The 22352-nt window shown below is 47.2% G+C and overlaps 1 protein-coding gene across 3 annotated transcripts in view; it reads right to left on the bottom strand.

The window, feature by feature from the left end:
- EXTL3 (exostosin like glycosyltransferase 3) overlaps nucleotides 1–22352 on the bottom strand; it is a 157627-nt gene that overhangs the window by 118676 nt on the left and 16599 nt on the right. For 2 of the 3 annotated variants that reach the window (XM_068402074.1, XM_068402082.1), the window contains exon 2: nucleotides 14403–14477. The exons of the other annotated variant lie outside the window; for it this stretch is intronic. The gene's annotated coding sequence lies outside the window, so the exon portion shown is untranslated. The remainder of the gene's footprint in view (nucleotides 1–14402; nucleotides 14478–22352) is intronic. 3 annotated transcript variants of the gene reach the window in all.

The following is a 22352-nucleotide window of genomic DNA, read 5'->3' on the forward strand; positions in this document are numbered from 1 at the left end:
CTGCCCTGAAGCTGGACAAACACAAGTCCCTCATTTGTGACAGCAAAACCAGCCACCCCCGTGCAGCCACGTCTGCTGCAGATCCCTTGGACACGCCAGGGATACAAACTGCCACTCAAGTCATCTAGTCTCATGCTCTAGACTCTATTTCACTCAAATTCAATGTCATTCAGGTTACATTTTCCTACAATACCAGAGGTGAGGACATTTTCACACTGTCCATCACATCTCTAACTGCTCTCTGACCCCACTTCACTGGCCATCTGGACCAGCCTGCCTGGCTTAAAAACCCACCTCCCAGTGTTTCAGGGTCATCTTATTCAGATGTCATCCATGAGAAATGCTGCTGGACAGCGTTCCTTCCAGAGAGCTCAGATACCCAAGGGCACACGCTAGTTACACAAACATAGTGTAACTGTGTTTTTATATATATAATTTATATTGCATTTATGTTTATAGCATAATACTGTGCCCCCCAGGGCACAGCACAGGTTTCACCACCATCTGGCCACTGTGCTGAGCAAGTCAGGAAACTGTCTGGGGCTGCAAGCAGCATTCAGACCAAAGGCAGAAGACTGAAAGATTTCCCTAGACTAATTCAGTGTCTCACCTGGCTTTCTTGGGAGCCTGCATGGTCACAGCAGCTTTCCATAGGAGCTGCAAAGTATGGCTTGCAAAACCAAGCTGCTCTATGCCACAGCATACTGGGGCCACCACTGAGAAGTCAGCTTTGTCACTGCTCCACACAGGTGGCCACCATCTTTCCTTTGCTAATCCAAGGCAGAGGCAGTTCCAAAGACCCAGGAAAACCTGAAACATAGCCAGGGAACCAGGTAGCTGGTTGTGCAATGCCAGTATTACATGCGCTGTTGCAATCTGGCACAGCCAGGAGACATCAGAAACATCTGGGGCAGAGCCAGCAGACGTTTGCTGCTGCATTTAGTTACCCCCTCTCCGACCCTTTGCAGGGAGGGAGGAAACCCCAACCGCTCACTCCGCCCAGCCCCATGTGCCAGGGGCTTCTCCAGCCTGCTTGCTCAGGATGGTGGTAATACAGGGGTTAAAATAATGCATCTGAACTGCACGTATGAGTTTTTAGTGATAGATAGAGTCAAAGTTTTTTGGCTCGGAACTTCATCTGTGCCCTTGGCTTCCAGTTAAATTAAGATTGCACACAGTGAGGTAGATATTGAGACATTAGTAAAGGTGTCCACTGCATTCAGAGCAATTCCCGCAGAAATATGTATTTGCAGTACACTCCATCTTGATGACAACTTTGAATCAAGGCAATTCCAGATGAGAGAAATGCTGCTGTGTCTTAATGACACTGCGACGCAAGGCAGCTGCACTGACCTTTCCTGGCTGCTGTTCTGGGGTCCTTCCGACACACGTCTGCAGGTTTTGGACTAGTTTTGGACTTCTACTGCCCTTTGAGGACACAGCACAGAGGAGCACTCTCCAATACGGCCCACATCTGCACGGTGCAGCAGCCGCTGACTGGTACCAGCTGGGAGATGGCGTAACTTGAATCCTGTGTCCAGTTGTGGGCCCCGCACTTCAAGAAAGATGTTGAGGTGTTGGAGCGAGTCCAGAAGAGGGCGACCAAGCTGGTGAAGGGTCTGGAGGGTCTGACCTCCAAGGAACGGCTGAGGGAGCTGGGGGTGTTTAGCCTGGAGAAGAGGAGACTCAGAGGTGACCTTAGTGCAGTCTACAACTACCTGAAGGGAGGTTGTAGTGAAGTGGGAGTCGGCCTCTTCTCCCAGGCAACCAGCGATAGGACAAGAGGACACAGCCTCAAGCTTCACCAGGGGAGGTTCAGGTTGGACATTAGGAAGAATTTCTTCTCAGCAAGGGTCATTAGCCATCGGAAGGGGCTGCCCAGGGAGGTGGTGGAGTCACCATCTCTGGAGGTGTTTAAGAAAAGCCTGGACATGGCACTTAGTGCCACGGTCTAGTTGACATGGTGGTGTCAGGGCAACGGTTGGACTCGATGATCCCAGAGGTCCCTTCCAACCTGGCTGATTCTGTGATTCTGTGAACTGATGACCTGATACCCGTACCCAGCATAGGGAGAGGATGGGAGGCCTGGGACTGCCGAGGGCTGGGGCAGCTCTGCCTGCAGGAATGGCAAAGGCTGAAAGCTACAGGAGAACAGAGAGGCCCTGAATTCATAGCCACAACCTGTCAGTGCATGGGGCACTTTGCCATCTGAGCAGCCCTCCTCTTCTAGACTTCCAGAAGAGATTTGAGGCTCAGCAGTCAAGGCTTGCAGGAGGACCAGAGCTACCAGAGGGCACCCTTCTGCCTGCGTAGGCAAGGGGCAAGGGCCAGGCCTTGTTATTTCATTCTTCATGATAAGAGAGCACATTTTTGGCCTTCCCACACAAATCCATAGTTGTGTGACCGCCAGCTCTTTATTGCTTCCCATTTCACTTTTTGGTTGTTTTAAACTTTGTCCAAGCTTACGTTCAGCAAAGGCTTCTCCCTCAAAATACAGCATTAAAAATACTATCACACTGAAGTCTAGAAATTGCATTAAAATCCTTCTTGGAAGTGCATGCCTTTCAGAAGAAAGCCCCAACCAAGCAAAAGAGCAGCAAATTTTTGCCCCATGTCCCTTTGCAGTCGAAGCATTTTGCAGAGGGCACCTTGTAGGTTGTCCTCATGACTTTCTACAGATCAATAACCCCCCACCTGTGCTCACCCTCTCCTGCCCTCATGGGAGGCAAACACCACGCACACACCTACCACACAAAGCAAGCATTACTCAGGAGCCTTGAATCTTGATAGCGAGTATAAACGATCATGGGACAGCTCAGGATCTCCTACATGAGGTACAACCTGCTACAGTCACCAACTCAAAGCCCTCTCTGAAAACTATCAAAAAAGTACCAAAAAAGCCTGACTGGCTGTTGAACTCACCCCCCTTTTTTCCACCCAAACTACTGTTTTAAAGCTGCATATCTCATGACTGAAAGCCACCTTCTAACTCTCAGTTGCTGCTTATTTGTGGCCCTATAATAACATTCTCCTTTCGGGGATCAACACTGTCCTTTAAGTTAAAGGATTTTTTTCGCCCCTGTATGGTACCATCTGTATTACACATTTACAGAGAGAGATAGCAACCCTTCTGCTGCCCTTCAGCATCCCAAGCACACCTCCGTTATCACCCTGCAGCTGCTCAGGGATGCCTGACAGGGCCCCTTTTGCAGCTCCCGTGTGCAGCAAATGTTCCACACTTCAGAGAAGCAGCAGTTTCTAGTGGCAGACTCTTCCAGATCATCCTTCACCGAGTCTAATGACTCTGGAAAGATCCCTGGGGAGGGAGTGCTTTACTGCCAACGAGCTCCATTAAGTATCCAACAACATCCAGCAAGAAACAGCAAAACATTTTTTTTATTATTATTTTTTCACGTTGGCTGTAACACACAGAACATATGCGGTATAAATGATCTGCCCACAATTCTCTGCACTTATTTTGAAGCAAGGCAGCTGTAAGCAAATGCTGCTGTTTCCAGGAGAAGTAACTTAACTCAGGATTACACAGTACTATGAAAGCACTGCTTTTACAACGGCTGCCCCACACATCACTTATCACAGGGGAGAAAGCAGAACAACTGCAAATACCTCTCAAATACTGACACACGCTACTGGCACGAGAGACTTCAATTAGGATGGGGTTTCGCACAGCCTGTCCCTGCCCAAAAGAGAGATCTCTTCCCCAGCTTCCAAGCCTGGATCCACAGCGAGCCGATTCAGGGAGTTAAGCTGGAAGGAAAATATCTGTACTGAGAAGGAAGGAATCGGATACATATCATCACAAAAAGATCAGGGGAGCACAATGCTGGGAGCAAAACCTCCCCTTGCAGCACCAGCTCGACGTTGTATCAGTTCAGCTACAATGCACAACCACACTCTAAATTTAGATAGTTTTATAACTACAAAGCTGTATCTCACGCCCTTTATTCCTCTCCCGACACAAGAATGAGCCATTCTATTATAAATGCTTTTGTATCACCGTAGCGCTCTCCACCCTACAGGAGCACACATCAATTGCAGATGAAGTGGTTCAACTTTTGGACGTAGACAAAACCCGACACAAAGCTAACGGTGGTGAAGGACAGGTTGCCTGGGGAGGGAAATGATCACAGGTTTAGGAGGAAAGGGGAAAAAAACCCTACAATTTACCTGTGCTTGGGTCACCCCTCCTTAATGCTCTGAAGAGAATCACTTCACATGCTACAAATTAGGCTGCTCTTGGCTTACTCACTTATTATCCATCTCAGATAACATCCAGTTACATCCATCCTTTCACACACACAATCTAATGAAAACACTGACTGATTAAAATGAACAGAAGGAAAGAAAAACTGGGGGCCTTCATTTGAGCAAGAAAAACCATCAGGAGACCCAGCAATGCCGTCAGGTTTCACCACTCACCTAAATCACTCTCCGCATTTCCACCTTCTCCAGAAAAGGGAAAACCTCTCTGAAAACAAACTCTGGGTTGTGTGGGCAGAAGACACGGTTGTTTTCTCCTGTTGATATTTCTATCTACCCCCTGATGATCTGGGATTTCCAACAGACTTTTTAAAAGCTTTCCCATTCAGGCTGCACTCCATTTAAAGAAGTTTCTGGAGAAAGTGAACTGTCTTCAAGGCAGACATATAAAACTTCTAATTTTGGCTATTGGGCAAAGCTCAGTGTTCAACAGCAAGCAGCCAATTTCTGTCCTGATTTTTTTTTTCTTTCTGATCATGGCTTGAAAAAATGCAGCTAAAACACACACTCTACTCTTTAAATATTTAAGATTTTTTTCACTGTACTGAAATAAAATCCAACATCAGACAGTAATATACCAGTGATATTTCCTATCAGGGCTGGCAAGGGTGAGATCACTCTTTCCCCACACACCTTCTAATCTTCTGCTAGCATCACTGATAAAATAAATGAACAATAATTATTAAAAAGCGCTTTAGTCTAGAAGTTAAAGGTTGAAAGAATCCACCACTTACTGAGAGAGAACAAGAAAACCCAACTTCAACTGGAAAAGCTAAACCATCCAATTTCAGCCCAAATATTTTGCCAATTCTCCCTCCCCTTCCTGCTAAAGATCCAAAATGATGAACCGTGCGGTTACAGCAGCAGCCTGACACTTCATCTCACTCTTGCTGTAAGATCTCAAGAGGCAAAAGCACGCTTGACTGGCGAGCCCAAGAGCATAAATTAACTCCCCAGAGACCTAACGAAGGCTTCCTTTCCTCCTCAAAGGCACCAGCTCTGTGATGCCTCACGGTGAGCACTCTAGACAGAATTAAAAGGACACTAAATCTACCCACAGGGAAAGGCAGCAGCTGGACCAGCAGGATGAAGCAGAGGATCCAGGCGGCCCCACACAGAAGATGGAATGGGAACGGGAAGAACTGCATCCTCCTTTCCTTAGGGGCAGTTGCAGTGCAGCAACACATTCACCTTCCACCCCTCCCAACTTAATCTCTCTTCTAAAAATCCTTTCAGAGGAACTGCCTTATAAGACCTGAACTGCAGCCCGTAAGATCTACCCTGTCCAGAGCAGCAGCCACCGCTGGACACTTGTACGGAGGGTTGAGGCACTGTGCAACGCCTCTGAACCCATTCCAGCTCCAGACTGACTTAGCACCAGCTTGCAACATCCTCCCCCTCTCTTCTCAACGGTGTAAATATACCAATATGCCAAACAATAACCTGACTCTTCATAGATTACTAACAAAGACTCAAGTCTCCAGGTAAGTTTTTCTGCAGTGCTGTCTAATGCAGGTCCAGGCTGAAGCCTGCTCATAGAGGCAGAAACGAAACCTGTTCTGCCCAGGAGTCTTCCCCCTGCTCACCACTCAGGACCACGAGTTCCTCTTCTAAAATTTTAAGCATCATCTTCACAGCGAGATGCCCGTGTCTTCCCCATCAGCCTTTCTGCTGCCTGCGGGAGGTACAAATCTTGGCTTGCTTTTAGCTCACACGTCACTTAGGAAGTGGTAACAGAAGAAAGGTCTTAAAAAATAAGTATCCTCCGGTCACCAGCTAAACACCCAGAGAGCAGCAGGTCTGAGACCCACTGAGTACAGGAACCACACGACAAAAACATTTCCAGAAGTGAAATATTTAATAACTTTGTTATTATTTTTGGAAAAATAACAACATTGGTTACCACTTTTCCTCTGATTTGCAACAGGAGGAGGAATGACTGTGAAGGAGAGAGAAACAAGTTGTTTAAACAACAACAGCTGTTACATCAATACCGACATAATGGAGTCGCAAGTATCCTGCTCTTGTCAGAGCAGTCGCTGTTTAAGTAAGAGCTCTGCCTTTTGAAGAGGACTTTACAACCTCAAAAATGAACACTCAGCTATATTTCCTTCCTAATCAGAAGTCAATTATCCTGCTGAGTGATGACAGAACAACTCCACAAAGTAAATCCTTTTCATAGTATGATCAAGTTGCATTGGAAACGTCCTTGCTCACACAAAAGCAAGGAGGGTTTCACTTGTGCTTCTCACAACTGTTCCCAGGGGCCTCTCTCCAAACTACCACGTGAACCTTCAGTGTAGGAAAAGCTTCAGCTGACAGCATGAGCTAATGCATCTTTATCCAAACTGAAATTTCACTCGTCAATCTTTCATCAAGTCTGAGGCTTTAACACTCTAGAAAGTGTTTACATCCAGCCATCTACAGATTTTATACGCAGAAGCAAATTAGTGCTACTGGCAAACACTGTTCCCTACTTCCCAATCATTACTACAGTCATGCAAACCTCCTGGAGAGTCCCTTTAATACTTTTTTACTTTGAAATAGCTTTAATATAGTAAATAATTACTGCAACACTTTCATATCACAAGCAAGTGTTAATCTGTTCTCAGGCTTTGTACCTTGGAGTATTCTAGTCTCCAACACCATTCCCTTCCTAGATGCCAAAGTCCAGATATACTTAAATTACTTCCAACAGAGCAGGCTCCTAGTACCTGCTTTTGGGTAAATGAATGATATCACACTCATGAGAAACCAAGGGAAGTCAGAAGTTCCTAAATCAAATCGAAATCTGGCCAGTCCCCAGGGTTACTAACCCCATTCTTACAACAGAATCTTTTAATGAGCACAAACAGCCAAGGCCTCTGCTTTACAAATTATCCAGAAGCTGACGCTCCCCGTGACACAGAGCCCTCTTACCCTGGCTGGCACAGACATGCTCCTCAGGAGCAGCAGCACCTCCTGGACCGTCACACATCACTGCTACAGTACCTGGCGTGCTTGATGGAAGAGAAGGGAGCAGAGCAAAGCAAAGGAACCATCAGGCCAGATCCAGTGAGGCTTGTCTGACTACAGGGAGGCATCCACTGCAGGCTCAACTCCTTGGCCTCCGTCCAGCTTCCATGATGCTCTGTCACCCACATGCAACATCCTTTTGGCAAATCTGGATGTAAATTGAATTCGGACTTATTTGCCTGGCCAGAACACAAGTTAGAGCCAAGGTATCTTTTATTTTGCAGAGAAGATCCCATGTCACCCCACACCTCTCCAGGCTAGCATAATCCAGCTCTACTTCAATTCGTTCTGTAAACAGCTCTAGGAAACCACCCCAGCAGGCTACCTGGCCTCCAGGGGACATGGTTTCTCATCAATCACTGTTATCTGTAGAGCAGAGAGCACATGTTCAGTGAGAGGTCCCCACAAACCATGCTTGTAGGTAAGTATGAAGAAAAGGCTGGCAGAAAATGGTCCCTCGCAACAAACACCTGATGATCCTCTACCTCAACATAAAAATTGCAGCTACAAGAAGTTCAGTAACTCTCTGCCTGTTTATCTCTGCTGCTTCAAAAGTGTCAGTAAATGCTTCAAAAGGAAGTTCTGCATGGTCTTTCTGAACAGGAATGGTCAGATTCTCCCCCTTCCTTTTTGGATGGGGGCACAAGACAGAGGAGCAGAAAGAAACCGGTCTAGAGCCTTGTCCCTATAGCAGAGACAGCATGAAAAAATATAGCCAGGGAACCTGCTCAGATACCCTACCAGGAGCAGGTCAGGAATGAACCCAAGAAACAGCCTGGAGAAGAGCAGCAGAGGAGCTGGAGCTGCAGCCCACCGGGGGATAGCTGAGCTCTGTTATTTAATACTGAAAAAAATAGCAACACCCAGAGAATAAGAAGGATGGAGAGTTGCAGACCTGCATTAACGCATTACGGAGGATCTTGCATGCAACCTGATGGTTTTAGCCTCACTTGTGCTCTCTTCCTCTAACCCACCATGTGACTCAAGAAGAACTGTAAGCAGAAAAGAAATAAACACACAGTGACTTATTCTACCTAAATATGAACCAGTTCCTGGAGGGGAAGGCAGGAGAGCAGAACCCGAACTGATATTCCAGGCTTAGCAAGCAGGAGCACTTCAGCACATACTGCCAGCTTTGTAATTCTGCCACAAAGGCAGCTTGTCACAGCTCTACCATTACAGCATTGTCCCACGCAGCCTCGAGTCTCGATTTCAATGGCTGTATTAAATTAAAAAGTCCCCTGGGTGATGGCACTAGTTGGCTTCTCGGAGCTCCCCGTTTACAGCAGACAGCTTCCCTAGTGTCACTGGATCACAGCAGGGATCCAGCAAGGTCTCCAAACCTTCCCTCGCTCCAAGCTCACACATGAGGTTTCCCCTACATGGACTCTCTCCACCACAAGAGATTTTCCTGGGCAGAGCAAAAGTCCAACACATAACTCAGCATTTTACAAGCCCTTTCCACACTGGCTATATTATTCAGTCAATGTACTAAAGAAAATAAAATATAAATAAATAGATGCAGTGTTCCAGTGCTGTCCAGGAAGAGCTGATCCCTCTTTCAGAGGGATCGATGTCTGGCACATTTACACCCAAGGACCTAAGGCACCTAAGGACTGCCTGGCCAAAAATAATGCTGAAACCAACAAGAGAAACAGCCAATTTGGCTGCTCTTATCCCAATCAGATTAAAAATTACTCTCAATTTCCTACCTTAATAAACTACATCTGAAATTGTTACAATAGGCTGCCTGTGGGCTGGCAAGCTAGCTGCGTGCAACTTCACACAAGCACGCATAAAGAGAATCACAGAATCACAGAATCAACCAGGTTGGAAGAGCCCTCTGGGATCATCGAGTCCAACCATTGCCCTGACACCACCATGGCAACTAGACCAGGGCACTAAGTGCCATGTCCAGGCTTTTCTTAAACCCCTCCAGAGATGGGGACTCCACCACCTCCCTGGGCAGCCCCTCCCAATGTCTAATGACCCTTTCTGAAAAGAAAAGGGAATGAGAAAGAACCATAAATGTATATATTATATATGAAGGCAAGGAAAGAATGGAAAAGCCTCCTGCCAATAGTCCTTCACTTCAGACAAGCAGGGGTTGGGACCCCCTGGGCAGTGACAGGCCCCAGATCAACCTACAGTTTCTGGATGTATTTCTCTCCCCCTCTCCTCCTCGTGCCATGCGTGTCCCCTGTTCAGGGGGACTCCACAGCTTGGACTGTGTGAGCCAGCTCCGTGTGCCCAGGGTGACACGTCCTGGCAGGCCCGCTGAGGCTTTAAGGAGCTGGTGGTTTATTACCAGTGTCTGGATAAATCTGTGCAATGCAATGATTGTACATTTGTTGACATACTTTCCTGGACACAGCAGCAACACTGGCCTCTTCAGGAAAAAACTGCTATGAGGACTTGGTCTGCACACATCTGTAGGTCTAACTTACAGTACCGTGATACCATGGACCAGTGCTGAATAGCTGGCATCAGCCTCTGCCTGCAGGGCTTTTGGCTTGGTACTGGTATGGCAGAAATGGTCACCATACCCTACCCATACCCAGCAGTGGTCAACACAGGCCCCTTGAAACAAGGAGCTGGCTCAGGCAGATGGATTTGATCTTCTGGTCCTTTGGCTTCTCTGGACAGAACAAAAGCCACCAGCAGAGCACAGACAGGCCCGAATGACTTGTGTGGGTTCTCTGGTTTTAAAAGCAGGAAGGAAGCACTGGGGAAGGTGGCAGAGAGGAAAGATGAAGAAAAACCCGGTGGCAGGAATAGTTGTGGAGCTGGGAGGCGTGGGGCAGCATGTCCTGGGACTCGGAAGATAAGCCTCAACACAGGGAAAGACTGCTCTGGATGGTCTGTGGAGCTCTGACTCAGGGCTGAGGAAGAGGAAAACAGCCAAGTGTTCCTTAGGTGAAGTGAGGCCCAGGTTTCCCAGGCTGCCCACAGGGCAGGACTTCAACCACCCTTGTGGGAGCCGTGATTCACCTTAGGGCAGCACAAACGCCACAGATGTGAGTCAGGGCAGATATACAAAACCACAGACTTGTCACGGCCCCAATCATATCAGCCTGCAGACCTGTGACTACAACCCTGCATGGTAAGATTTTAATCACGTCCTATTCCAGTTCTACTTTTTGGAAGCTACAGCACTAATATAATAAATATCCCTTATGCAAAGCATAGGGGACGGAGGGGCATGCCCTTCCCTTGCAGAATCATAGAATCACAGACTGGTTTGGGTTGGAAGGGACCTTAAAGCCCATCTAGTTCCAACCCCCTGCCACGGGCAGGGACACCTTCCACCAGACCAGGTTGCTCCAAGCCCCATCCAACCTGGCCTTGAACACTGCCAGGGAGGGGGCAGCCACAGCTTCTCTGGCCAACCTGGGCCAGTGTCTCACTACCCTCACAGCAAAGAATTTCTTCCTCAGATCTCATCTCAATCTCCCCTCTTTCAGTTTAAAACCGTTCCCCCTCGTCCTGTCACTCCATGCCCTTGTAAAAAGTCCCTCTCCCACTTTCCTGTAGCCCCTTCAGGCACTGGAAGGTGCTAGAAGGTCTCCCCGAAGCCTTCTCTTCTCCAGGCTGAACAGCCCCAACTCTCTCAGCCTGTCTCCAGAGCAGAGGTGCTCCAGCCCTCTGAGCATCTTCGTTGCCTCCTCTGGACTCGCTCCAACAGCTCCATGAACCATCTGTTTGATGACACCGATTTATATTTATCTAAATAAGACTGATTCTCTCTTTTGATATCATTTCCCCTCTTAACAAACAGAGAGGAGGAAAAGGTTTAACATCCCGAGCGCTCCTTGTCCCCATTTAGAAGATGCAGTACACACCAGCAGCCATTTAGTTTCACGAAATTGCTGCAGGGTACAAAGACACATCTCACATCCTGGCTGACAGCTTTAGCACAAAGCCACACAATGTCTGTCAGGGCTCCTTGTTAAATACGATATTGTTCTAGTGACTCAGTGCACTGGAATGTATCAGGTTTATTCATAGCTTTTCTGATAGAGTCTTTAGATCAGACACATAAACTTCTGCTTTTTAGAAAAAAAAGTCTATGGCTTATTATTATGTGGAGCATACGAAATTCCTAGTTTCTTTTCCAGGGTTATAAATGCAGAGAACTGAAGCAGAAGGACAGGTTCTCAGAACCTAACGGTTCTTTCAAGCTTCTAATAAGTAGGACTGTAAGAAAATTCGAGAGAAGAAAAAGACAGACATGCACCATGCCCAAAAGTTACCATCAAAAGGAAAGAGGATAGAAGTGTAGTGAAGACAGTCAAAGACATGGAGCATCTTCTGTAAGGACAGCTGAATTAATTAGGATGTTTCAGTCTGGAGAAGAGACCTCTGACAGGGGACATGGTAGGAATCTACAGAACCCAAACGAGCGTGGAATTGGCAACCATGCAAACAACTCCCTAAACAGGAGCTCATTACAGTTACCTAGTTGGCAGCAGGTCCAGTCACCAAAAGGAGGTGCTTCATCACACAACCTTATAGCTGAACTTTGAAATGCCTGGTAACAGGTCAGAGGCCAAAAGCACACGTGGGTTCAAATAAGAGCTAAATAAATTGATGTGAGATGAAGGCCATTTCTACCGGCCACTGCTGGAGACAGGACAGATCTCTGGCCTCCCACAGCTCAGGTGTTTGCCATGTTCTGAGCTTTTATTGAAGCAGGCAAGAGTTTACAGCATCTTCAGCAAAAAGCAGGAATTAATCTTCCCCACTGCCCAGTGCTCCTCAGGAGGACTGCGGGCAGGAGGTACAGGCAGTACAAATCCTCTTTGCAACACCAAACTAACTGCGCTCTCTTAGCTGTCTTAATTGCAGTTGTGAGCAGACAAAGACCACACAGGCACGTACACAGCTAAGCCGGGTGCTTGCACAGAAAGCATCACACCTACGCTCACGTTCATACAGATGATGCCACATCCTCATAGGAGGGGTCCTGTAATACAACCTCCCGCAATACTTAGCTGTGCTGCCGAGCCAGGAAGCCTCAGGTGATGCTTGAAGATGAGTCTCCTGAAAATATTTTTATATTCCAGCTGCAGCCCAGTGATTTAGATATTTAGTGTCACAGTCATGCACAAGAATGACTTGTTGAGGACTCCCTTGGCACAGTCATTTTCCCACTCTGTTCCATGGCAATCACAGACAGCGTTTCCAGCATCTCTTCTGTTCCAGCTCCCTGCCAAGAGCAGCCCTTCGCTCAGCTATCTCCTACTGACCTACATCCACACACGCAGTCTTCTTGCTTTAATCACCATCTTCTGCCCTACAAAAGGGCTCCAAACCTGAAATCCTCATCTCCTACGTTCATTCTTCCAGCCACCAGGCCCACAAACACGTAACAGCTTCTGAAGGTCAATGCTGAGCCGGCTGCACAGGACACCGGCCATAATAGATGTTCTGCAGGCCAAATTATGCCCTCGGGGAAGCCTATGCAGCCCTGTGGCCTTCTGCGGATCACACAGCTGTCAGGCTCTAACTTACTATGTTCTACTTAAGCTATGCAAGGAGAAAAAGAATTCAATGGTATCGACTTATTTCAGCTACTGAAGTCAGCCCATCTGACTCTAAACACACGTTGGGATTAGATCTGTCAATTAAGAGCATGGCACAATGGCACCTTTGGTCAATAACAGCATCGTTTGTTCTTCACATGACCTCTCTGCTACGTCCAGTTGTACTATCCACCACCCCGTTTGTTACAGTAGCTACGTACCGGCCGAGAGTCCCCACTGTGTTTGGCACATAATGGAAGTAGGGTACAAAGACTGAACTGTGACAAGCTAAATCAATGCTGTACTAAGTAGGAACAGAACATCTGAACCAAGGACATCCTGCATGTCATGCTAAATGGGTCAGATATAGAAGTGAAGAAGAAACAAATAAGCTTTTTCCTCTTCTTGCACAGAAGCACGGGATTTCTCTGCCCTGCTCCCAGGATGTATTTAAACCAACCTGCTGACACACTCAGTCTCAAAGTGTATTATTTCATCCTTGTCTTTCGTTATGAACACCCTCAGTTTTAAAATTCACCATCCCATGTTATCCTTAGGGAGCCTCCTGCTAGGACTGCTACAATAAACTTCATTGTGCCACGGTCTCAGTGAGTCAGTGCAGCTCCCACACTCACCTGCTGTGTCTACACCCAGAAGTAGAGTGTCCTCCAGCTTGCAGACGCCTACAGTAGGCAGTTAACTATTTCAGTCTGGCTATGCCACTGCACCAGAAGGACCAAGATGTTCCAGTTAACCAGTACATACTAGCTAAAGTCCCTCACAACAGCAAGTTTAAAAATATTTGTAGACACTTCATAAAGCACAGGCTCGTTATTACAGCCCATTAGCACGCATGCAAGATATTTTAATGTGTAAAATTCCCCATGAAATAACGATTTTCTCCTCTACTTTCAGAAAAAACTGCCATCCTTACCACAAACTAGGCAACACTTTCCTGTTCTTTTTTCTTACCCTTTCCAGCCCACAAGTCAAGCCAAGCCTCGTTTGCCTGATTTCACAGCACGCCTTTATGAGTAACCCCTACATGTGCCGTGGCAGGTCCCTCATCCACCCTCCTCACCGAGTTCAACACCTCTGACAAGGCTGGAATAGAGGAGGTGAACCTTTGCTCTCCTGATCCTAGAGCCTCCTCGGCTCTGCAGCACAAGAGGCCGCACGTGACACATTACTGAATTATGTGGCAACACCTTTAGTGTTGATTCCCCACAGCCTTGAGCAGGTACAAGACAGAACTGCATCAGTTCATAGAACCATAGAATGGTTTCAGTTGGAAGGGACCTTAAAGCTCCTCTAGTTCCAACTCCCCTGCAGTTCTCTGCTCTGCTGAAACATGCACACTACTGGAAGTGAGATAGGAATAAAATTTATCACTTTGGTTAAAAGAAGCTAAAGCCATCAACATCTACTTCTCCCTAAACTAGAGTTAAGCCAAGGGAGCTTGTATCTCTAGAACAACATTCTCGAAGCACGCAGACTTAATGCTGCTCCTCAGTGAAATCAGTTTTAAGCCGACATTAGGCACCATAGAAAATCTTATTCTTTAAATGTGAAGGTACTCACTGTACAAGGTGATCGACTGGAAAACTGGAATCTGTCCCTCTTCTGTCCCCAACTCTCTACTCATTTGTCTGGAGTCTATTAGAGAAGAAAAAAGTTGTAAATATAGACAAAGTGACCTAAAAAATAAAAAAAAAAAATCAGGAAATAGGCCAGCTAAGCAAAACAAACCAGACACACACACACACATCCCCAACACTGAGGTCAAGAACTGAAAGAGCTTGCAAAGCTCACAGCGAAGTCTCTTAAGCAAATGCTGTGATGTTTGAAAACAACTATGGCACCGGCTGCCTCTGGAGGTTCTCAAGAAGGTCAGACCTGATCCAGCCCAAGAGTAAAGCACGATATTTATATGACAGTAGCAGCAATAGCTACACAAAACCAGTTATTACAGCGACAGCAAATCACAGCTCTTTTTGACACATGCTGATCACCAACGCACCATTACACACACGGTCAAGAGCATGACACAGGGAAAAATTTTTCTCACTGGCCAAAAACTACTTTACCAAGACACAGTCCAGAAGGATTAGATGGGATGTCATCTAGCGTGCACCAAAGAAGTTCCTTTAATAGATTTGTTGTTTCAACAGACTTTTTCCCCTTAAGAAGGAGCCACTGAACTTCTGCTTAAACCCATTTTGATTAACCAAAATTACCCATCAAATGGCGCTGGGATGCAGACAAAAGGAAAACACGTGGACACACATGTTAGTATACACATCACACAGACCAGTTATCCTTCAGGGAGACATTAAATCCCTGTTCAATTAAGAGACACCCTTAAGATGAGCATTAAATAATTCCTCACAATGTAGCAAGACAACTGGATACTTCAGTGAAATTGGAACAGAAATAACTCCACATCTCACCACCAACAAAATCCCAACCAAAACTTGGCCTTAAAACAACAAGAGGTCAGTAAGGAGGGGTGGGGGCAGGAATGTCACTACTGCAGTGCTATTGTATGCTTATATTAAATACTCCTCTTCAGAAAATTAAATGAAATGGATGCCTTTTATGTTTATCAATAACAGAGCTAATGGCTTTTATGTAAACGCCATTACTTTCAGCCAGACCTGCAAGAGACTCGAGCCATAGAGCCCCATCTCCCCTTGCAAGCGACTCCCCTTCAGGCAGCCAATCTAAATGCAAATTATAATCAAAAGGCAAACCCAAGAGTTTTCTGGATGATACGGAAAACTTAAAACTGGGGACAAAGCATACACATCTGAGAGTGACCCTCCTCTGCTGGAAAGACCTGCTGATCTCACATCGCTTTTTCATCCTGAACATACATAAAAATTAAAGTATAACTCGGTTCTCATTCACAGCCATATTATTTACCTGACAGCAAAGAGTACAATCTTCTTCCCTTCTATTGACCTCGATGTTAAAACAAGGAGGGGGGAAGTTTTTCTACCAAGTTGTAGAGAGCGGATGTCTCTCAGAGATGTCACACCCACAACGGGAGCATCCCACCAGCAAGGATATTAAACCAGAGCAATAATAAAGCCCCAGTTGGAATTTGCAGAACAAATGGCACTTCTACATTTTCAGGGGGAAATTTCTCCTTAGAATAGAGTGGTTTGTGTCAGCTGGAGGAAGAAGGTGTTATCACAGGATGGTTATCAGGAGGCAGAGATGTACAACTGTTGGAGCACCGTTTTTGCAGCATAAAAGCGTTTTTCAAGAACACTTAAACCCCGACCCCTGCCTGGAGCACACATCAAGTCAGGTGCTGTGTCGGCACTGATTAAAACAAGGCACTAATAGCAAATGTGAAAATAACTAATATTAGAAACTGCATTGTTTATTAAGTAGAATGCAGAGAGGAGAAACTAATGATTAAAACAAAGGCCAAAAATCTGACAACCTGACTACGGCACAAGTCTGCAAGTGAGTCTCGGAGGGGACTTGCTCTAACTACCACGAGCAGCTAAACACCAAAACTACCATTCCCAAGAGGGGCACACGTCCTCAGAGGGATGCAGCTAATTAACAATATAGCTATATACACGCTCGTTACACGGGTGAAGAGCTTAGCACCATACTACAGGAATAGTCACAGAGCAGAACCTTGCTAATTAACATTAATAACTGAGAGCCCACTTTGCAAACGGCTGGATTTTGTGAACTAGCCAGTGAGAGGACACACAAAGCTGGGAAGCAGAGAGACAACGGGGCCCAGCAGGCACCTGGCTCACTTCTTTGGAGATCTATAGTTAAATAATTTATCACTGTGCCTCAATGTCTGTGAGTGAATGTGCAGCCTGTAAATAAAGCACCTCTTATTATGCAAGACTCTGCTAAATCTGATTAGTAGGGTTTGACTGCCCATCTGAAGAGGTCATTAAATTAAAAGACACAATCCCGACTACCTTCTCTCGGAGATTTTTCACGTGGGCCAGCATTTCGGAGAACTTAACTTCTGACATACTTCACAGTTAAACAATTACTCACAGATCTATTATTTTATACACCAAAATGCAGACTTTAATCCTCGATCACAATTTGCAATTGCTAAGGCTCCCCTCTCCTCTTCCTCTACAAGCCTGGTCACAGAATCAACAGAATCAACCAACCAGGTTGGAAGAGCCCTCTGGGATCATCGAGTCCAACAGTTGCCCTGACACCACCAGGTCAACTAGACCATGGCACTAAGTGCCATGTCCAGTCTTTTCTTAAACCCCTCCAGAGATGGTGACTCCACCACCTCCCTGGGCAGCCCCTTCCAATGTCTAATAACCCTTTATTGGTGAAGCAACTCCTGGTTTGTAGCCACATGGCGGGTTTCCTCCAGCAAAAGCAGACTGAGGCCCCACCTTAGAGCTTGTCACCACACCGACCACATGTGGGATCAACCTGTGAGCAGTGAAAAAAGGAAGAAGTCCTTCCAAACCAAGCACATCTTTTCTTTTCTCCGATTCGGACATTTCAGCAACGCAGCTCACAGCACAAGCCCACGAACAGATGTCCTGGCAGACGCGAAGGAGCGTTCAGGCACGGCAACTCGGGGAGACGACTCTGCCGCTCCAGCAAACACGCTGAGCAACCGCAGAGTGCTGCGTCGGTGACGGTGCCGCTCAGCCACCCGGGATTTCACACCCAGCCACCATGTGCAAGCGTAATCTGATTTAGCAGTCGCGTTCTGACTTCAGCTGTCAAACCGCAACCACGGTACGTTTGCTGCAGCAGCGTGCTTGTAAACCAGAGCTGTTCCTGTAGCAAAGCGAGTTCCTCCCAGAGCCGAAGGTTCAAAATCAGAAACGGCGTATCCGTGCACCAGCTGTGCCACACGCACCCCGGCCGCCACTCGCCCGCCGCTGCACACAACCTCGACCACTGACCTGACCAAGTAGTTAGGTGCCAGCAATAGAAAAGATTTTCCTTCAGGAAGCAGAAACTTCCAACCATCGCTTGAATTTTGCAATGGGAAGGAACAAAATTGGAAATATTTCCCCTTGTAAGCTTGGCTGAAGGAAAGAAGGCAGAGAGTGGTGGTCAATGGGGCAGAGTCTAGTTGGAGGCCTGTATCTAGTCCCTCAAGGGTCGGTACTGGGACCAGTACTGTTCAATATATTCATTAATGACTTGGATGAGGGAACAGAGTGCACTGTCAGCAAGTTCGCTGATGACACCAAACTGGGAGGAGTGGCTGATGCACTGGAAGGCTGCGCAGCCATTCAGAGAGACCTGGACAGGCTGGAGAGTTGGGCGGGGAGAAATTTAATGAAATATAACAAGGGCAAGTGTAGAGTCCTGCATCTGGGCAAGAACAACCCCATGTACCAGTACAAGTTGGGGACAGACCTGTTGGAGAGCAGCGGAGGGGAAAGGGACCTGGGGTCCTAGTGGACAGCAGGATGACCATGAGCCAGCAATGTACACTTGTGGCCAAGAAGGCCAATGGCATCCTGGGGTGGATTAGAAGGGGGGTGGTTAGCAGGTCAAGAGAGGTTCTCCTCCCCCTCTACTCTGCCCTGGTGAGGCCGCATCTGGAATATTGTGTCCAGTTCTGGGCCCCTCAGTTCAAGAAGGACAGGGAACTGCTAGAGAGAGTCCAGCGCAGAGCCACGAAGATGATTAAGGGGGTGGAACATCTCCCTTATGAGGAGAGGCTGAGGGAGCTGGGTCTCTTTAGCTTGGAGAAGAGGAGACTGAGGGGGGACCTCATTAATGTTTATAAATATGTAAAGGGCAAGTGTCATGAGGATGGAGCCAGGCTCTTCTCAGTGACATCCCTTGACAGGACAAGGGGCAATGGGTGCAAGCTGGAACACAGGAGGTTCCACATAAATATGAGGAAAAACTTCTTTACGGTGAGGGTGACCGAACACTGGCACAGGCTGCCCAGAGAGGTTGTGGAGTCTCCTTCTCTGGAGACATTCAAAACCCGCCTGGACGCGTTCCTGTGTGACATGATCTAGGTAATCCTGCTCCGGCAGGGGGACAGGACTAGATGATCTTTCGAGGTCCCTTCCAATCCCGAACATTCTGTGATTCTGTAAGCTGCCTCCTAATGGCTCCTGCTCTTAGCTATACAATCCAAGACCACGCTAAACTTAACTCAGCACTATATTTTCTATTTTTTCTTTTTCCCCAAAACACTTTCTACCATCACACGCACTCACCCACAGTCTGTGGCTTCCCCCGCTAAAGCTCAGGGTTTTCCCTTTGCAAGAGTTCAGGTTTATGCACGCCAAAGCGGTCTGTTCAGCAGCCTTTTCTTACTGCCTTTTGTGAGGGGCTTCATGCTATGATGAATGTGTAGAAATGCAAAGCACAAGTCCACACAAAAAGAAGCCAGTGTGTGAGGTGGTTTTGTCTTAAAAAGAAGAGAGGCAGGAATGACTTACCACTTCGTTAAAAAGCTCCAGTCTGCATTTTTATTAGATATATACTGACACAAACGGTTAAAAAAAAAGGAAAAAAAGAAAAAAAAAGGCAGTTATATTCTTAACATATGGCCCTGCATCAGACACATGGATATAAACGAAAATAGGCCCAGCAGATTCTCCAAACACAGGCATGGAAATCATTTTAATGGTGCACATGACCTAGAAAATTTCAAGTAACACCAATCCACACAAAGGTGTGACAGGATTTAGCTACTGCAGGGCTGCGTCTTGTCCCCATTCTCTTGCGTCACGTACGCCTGTGCATATCACACGTACTACAGAAGACAGTAACGGGGAGAAAGAGCAACTCCTGCTTGCTCCTAATGAACACACACACACTCACAAACCCTTTCTGTCCTTTCTAAAGAAAAGAAACTGCTCTCAATGCTGCCTGTAGGCAAAAGGTCCAACTAACGCTGAACTCTGCAGCACGCCGTATCTAAGGCATCTCTGCGCTTGCTTGAACACGGCTTGGGAACACACCAACACGAGGCTTTTCACCACTCTCGTGCTCTAGGATCTCACCACACCTTGCAGTTAATTTGTCTGTTTTCTGACTTCATTACGCAGGGTTAAGAGCTTGTAAGCTGTGCAATGCAGTGAAAAGGCAAGTCATGCTGTATTCATTTTCCAGTGGAGAAACTGAGGCACGGCAGAAGCATGTCCTGCCTAAATTCACTTCCTATCTCAGTGGTAAAACTGAGCTGATATCCCAGCCATCAGCCTCTTCGCCACCAAGTGCCTCCTACGGCGCTGCTGCAGCCCAGTGTCATCCAAGGCAGCTCCTTCCTCACGCTGAGGCCTCTCTTCTGCAAGAAACACACAGCTCCAAGAGAAAATTTATTTCAAAGATCAAGAGTCAGTGTCTATAATTCAAGTGATTCTGCCCCTTTACTCCGCTCTCGTGAGACCCCCCCTGCAGTGCTGCGTTCAGCTCTGGGGCCCCCAACAGAAGAAGGACATGGAGCTGTTGGAGTGAGTCCAGAGGCCACAAAGATGATCAGAGGGCTGGAGCCCCTCTGCTCTGGAGACAGGCTGAGAGAGTTGGGGTTGTTCAGCCTGGAGAAGAGAAGGCTCTGGGGAGACCTTCTAGCACCTTCCAGTACCTGAAGGGGTTACAGGAAAGCTGGAGAGGGGCTTTTTTACAAGGGCATGGAGTGACAGGACGAGGGGGAATGGTTTTAAACTGAAAGAGGGGAGATTGAGATGAGATCTGAGGAAGAAATTCTTTGCTGTGAGGGTGGTGAGACCCTGGCCCAGGTTGCCCAGAGAAGCTGTGGCTGCCCCCTCCCTGGCAGTGTTCAAGGCCAGGTTGGATGGGGCTTGGAGCAACCTGGTCTAGTGGAAGGTGTACCTGCCCGTGGCAGGGGGGTTGGAACTGGATGAGCTTTAAGGTCCCTTCCAACCCAAACCATTCTATGATTCTAATTCTGGCCTGCACAAACCACAAATTACTTATGTAAATAATATCTCCCTAGCTTAATGGCAATGATAAATTGTGGCCAATCATATACGTGGACACTTGCACTGAACAAAACAAGAAGGCACACCCACAGCAAGCATGTCTTGCAACCACTAAACACACATTTCTGTGCTGTACGTGGGCAGCAACTGCTGTCCAGAATATTTTAACAGCAGAAACTACACTGCTTGCTGTAGAAGGAAAACAACCCAAAAACACCACAACACAAAAAAACCTGAATACATTCCTCCTCATAGTCAAAGCCAGAACATAAGAAACATGCAATATAATTATTTCCACACAAGAAGGAAAACAAACCCAAGAACACACATACGGAAAGAAACAAGCCTCCAAACCGGATTTGCAAAATAGTTCAGGGGGTTCTGTGCAGGGCTACAACCTCACAGCAGAAGTTGGGAAGAGCAAAAACTACAGATAAGCCAACTTCAGGGCTGATGCACGCTGCAGAGCCCAGAGCACCCCCTCCTCTGCCCCCTTCTCCACCCCAACGCTGGATGGCTCAAAAAAACCCCAAGCTCCCCTGCCCAGCACGCCAACAGCAGTGAGGCTAGCTGCGATACGTGCTGGCTCCATTTCAAGTGCTGGCACCATTTCTGCCCCCAACTAGTGACCCCCATCATAGCCTGCAGCAGTGTCTGCACTGAGGCAGCGCCCCAAAGCCAGTGCAGAGCCCGCAGAAGCGGGTGCCCTAAATACTGCACATCCTTCAGTGCGTGACCGAGTTTCAGTTTGCCTGAAGTTGCTCTTTCTGGAGTTTCCTCAGAAAGGAAAACATTTTCCTGCTGTTTGCATCAAGCACAAAACGTATCAACCCCCTCAGTGAATGCTGTCCACCCACCTGCCCAGAGATACTCATCCAGGAGAGGCACGCCATCCCCTCCGTCCCAAGAGGATGCATTCACTGCGTCCATCCCAGTACCAGCCCAGGTTCCTCAGCTGGGACAGCGCTGGACCCAAAATCCATGCTGGACCCAAAATCCTTGAAGGCTACAGGCAAAACAAACCTTCAGCAGAAGCAGAACCAGGCTCTTGCCCCACTGTGCTTCCTCCAGACAGCGGAAGCAGGCCCGGACACACTCACTCTTCACAGACAAGTAAAACCACTTTAAGAAGGGCTTTTTTTCCCTCCCTTCACTTTGTTTTAAACAGCTGAAAAATTTCCTCTGTGAATGCTCCCAAATGTGGCTCACGCCGAGTTATTTTTAAAAGCACAGAATCAGTTTTTCAAGACCTTGAATGAGGAAATGCAAAGCTTTTATTAAGCAATAATAGCCCAGACAATGGTCACAATTTCCCAAGGGTCCTAACACCGCAGCTGACAATAAGCTTTATTCCTCCACTAAACCCCCTTCACGGGCTCGGAGGGTTTGCTTTGTACGATCTAGGCTCAAGTTAGAGAGTTAAAACAAAAAGCTCTGCGGTCGTTTTCAGTGTGATTTCCTCCACCAATGCACATCGGATCAGAGATACAAGAATCACTGGGAAAAGACCCTCTGCACTATCTCGTTCCCTCCTTTGCTAGCGCAGTAAGACCCCTCCAAGCCTGCTACCAGCACATCACCCCATCTA

Source organism: Nyctibius grandis, chromosome 1 (genome assembly GCF_013368605.1).
Source record: "Nyctibius grandis isolate bNycGra1 chromosome 1, bNycGra1.pri, whole genome shotgun sequence".
Classification (NCBI taxonomy): Eukaryota; Metazoa; Chordata; class Aves; order Nyctibiiformes; family Nyctibiidae; genus Nyctibius; species Nyctibius grandis.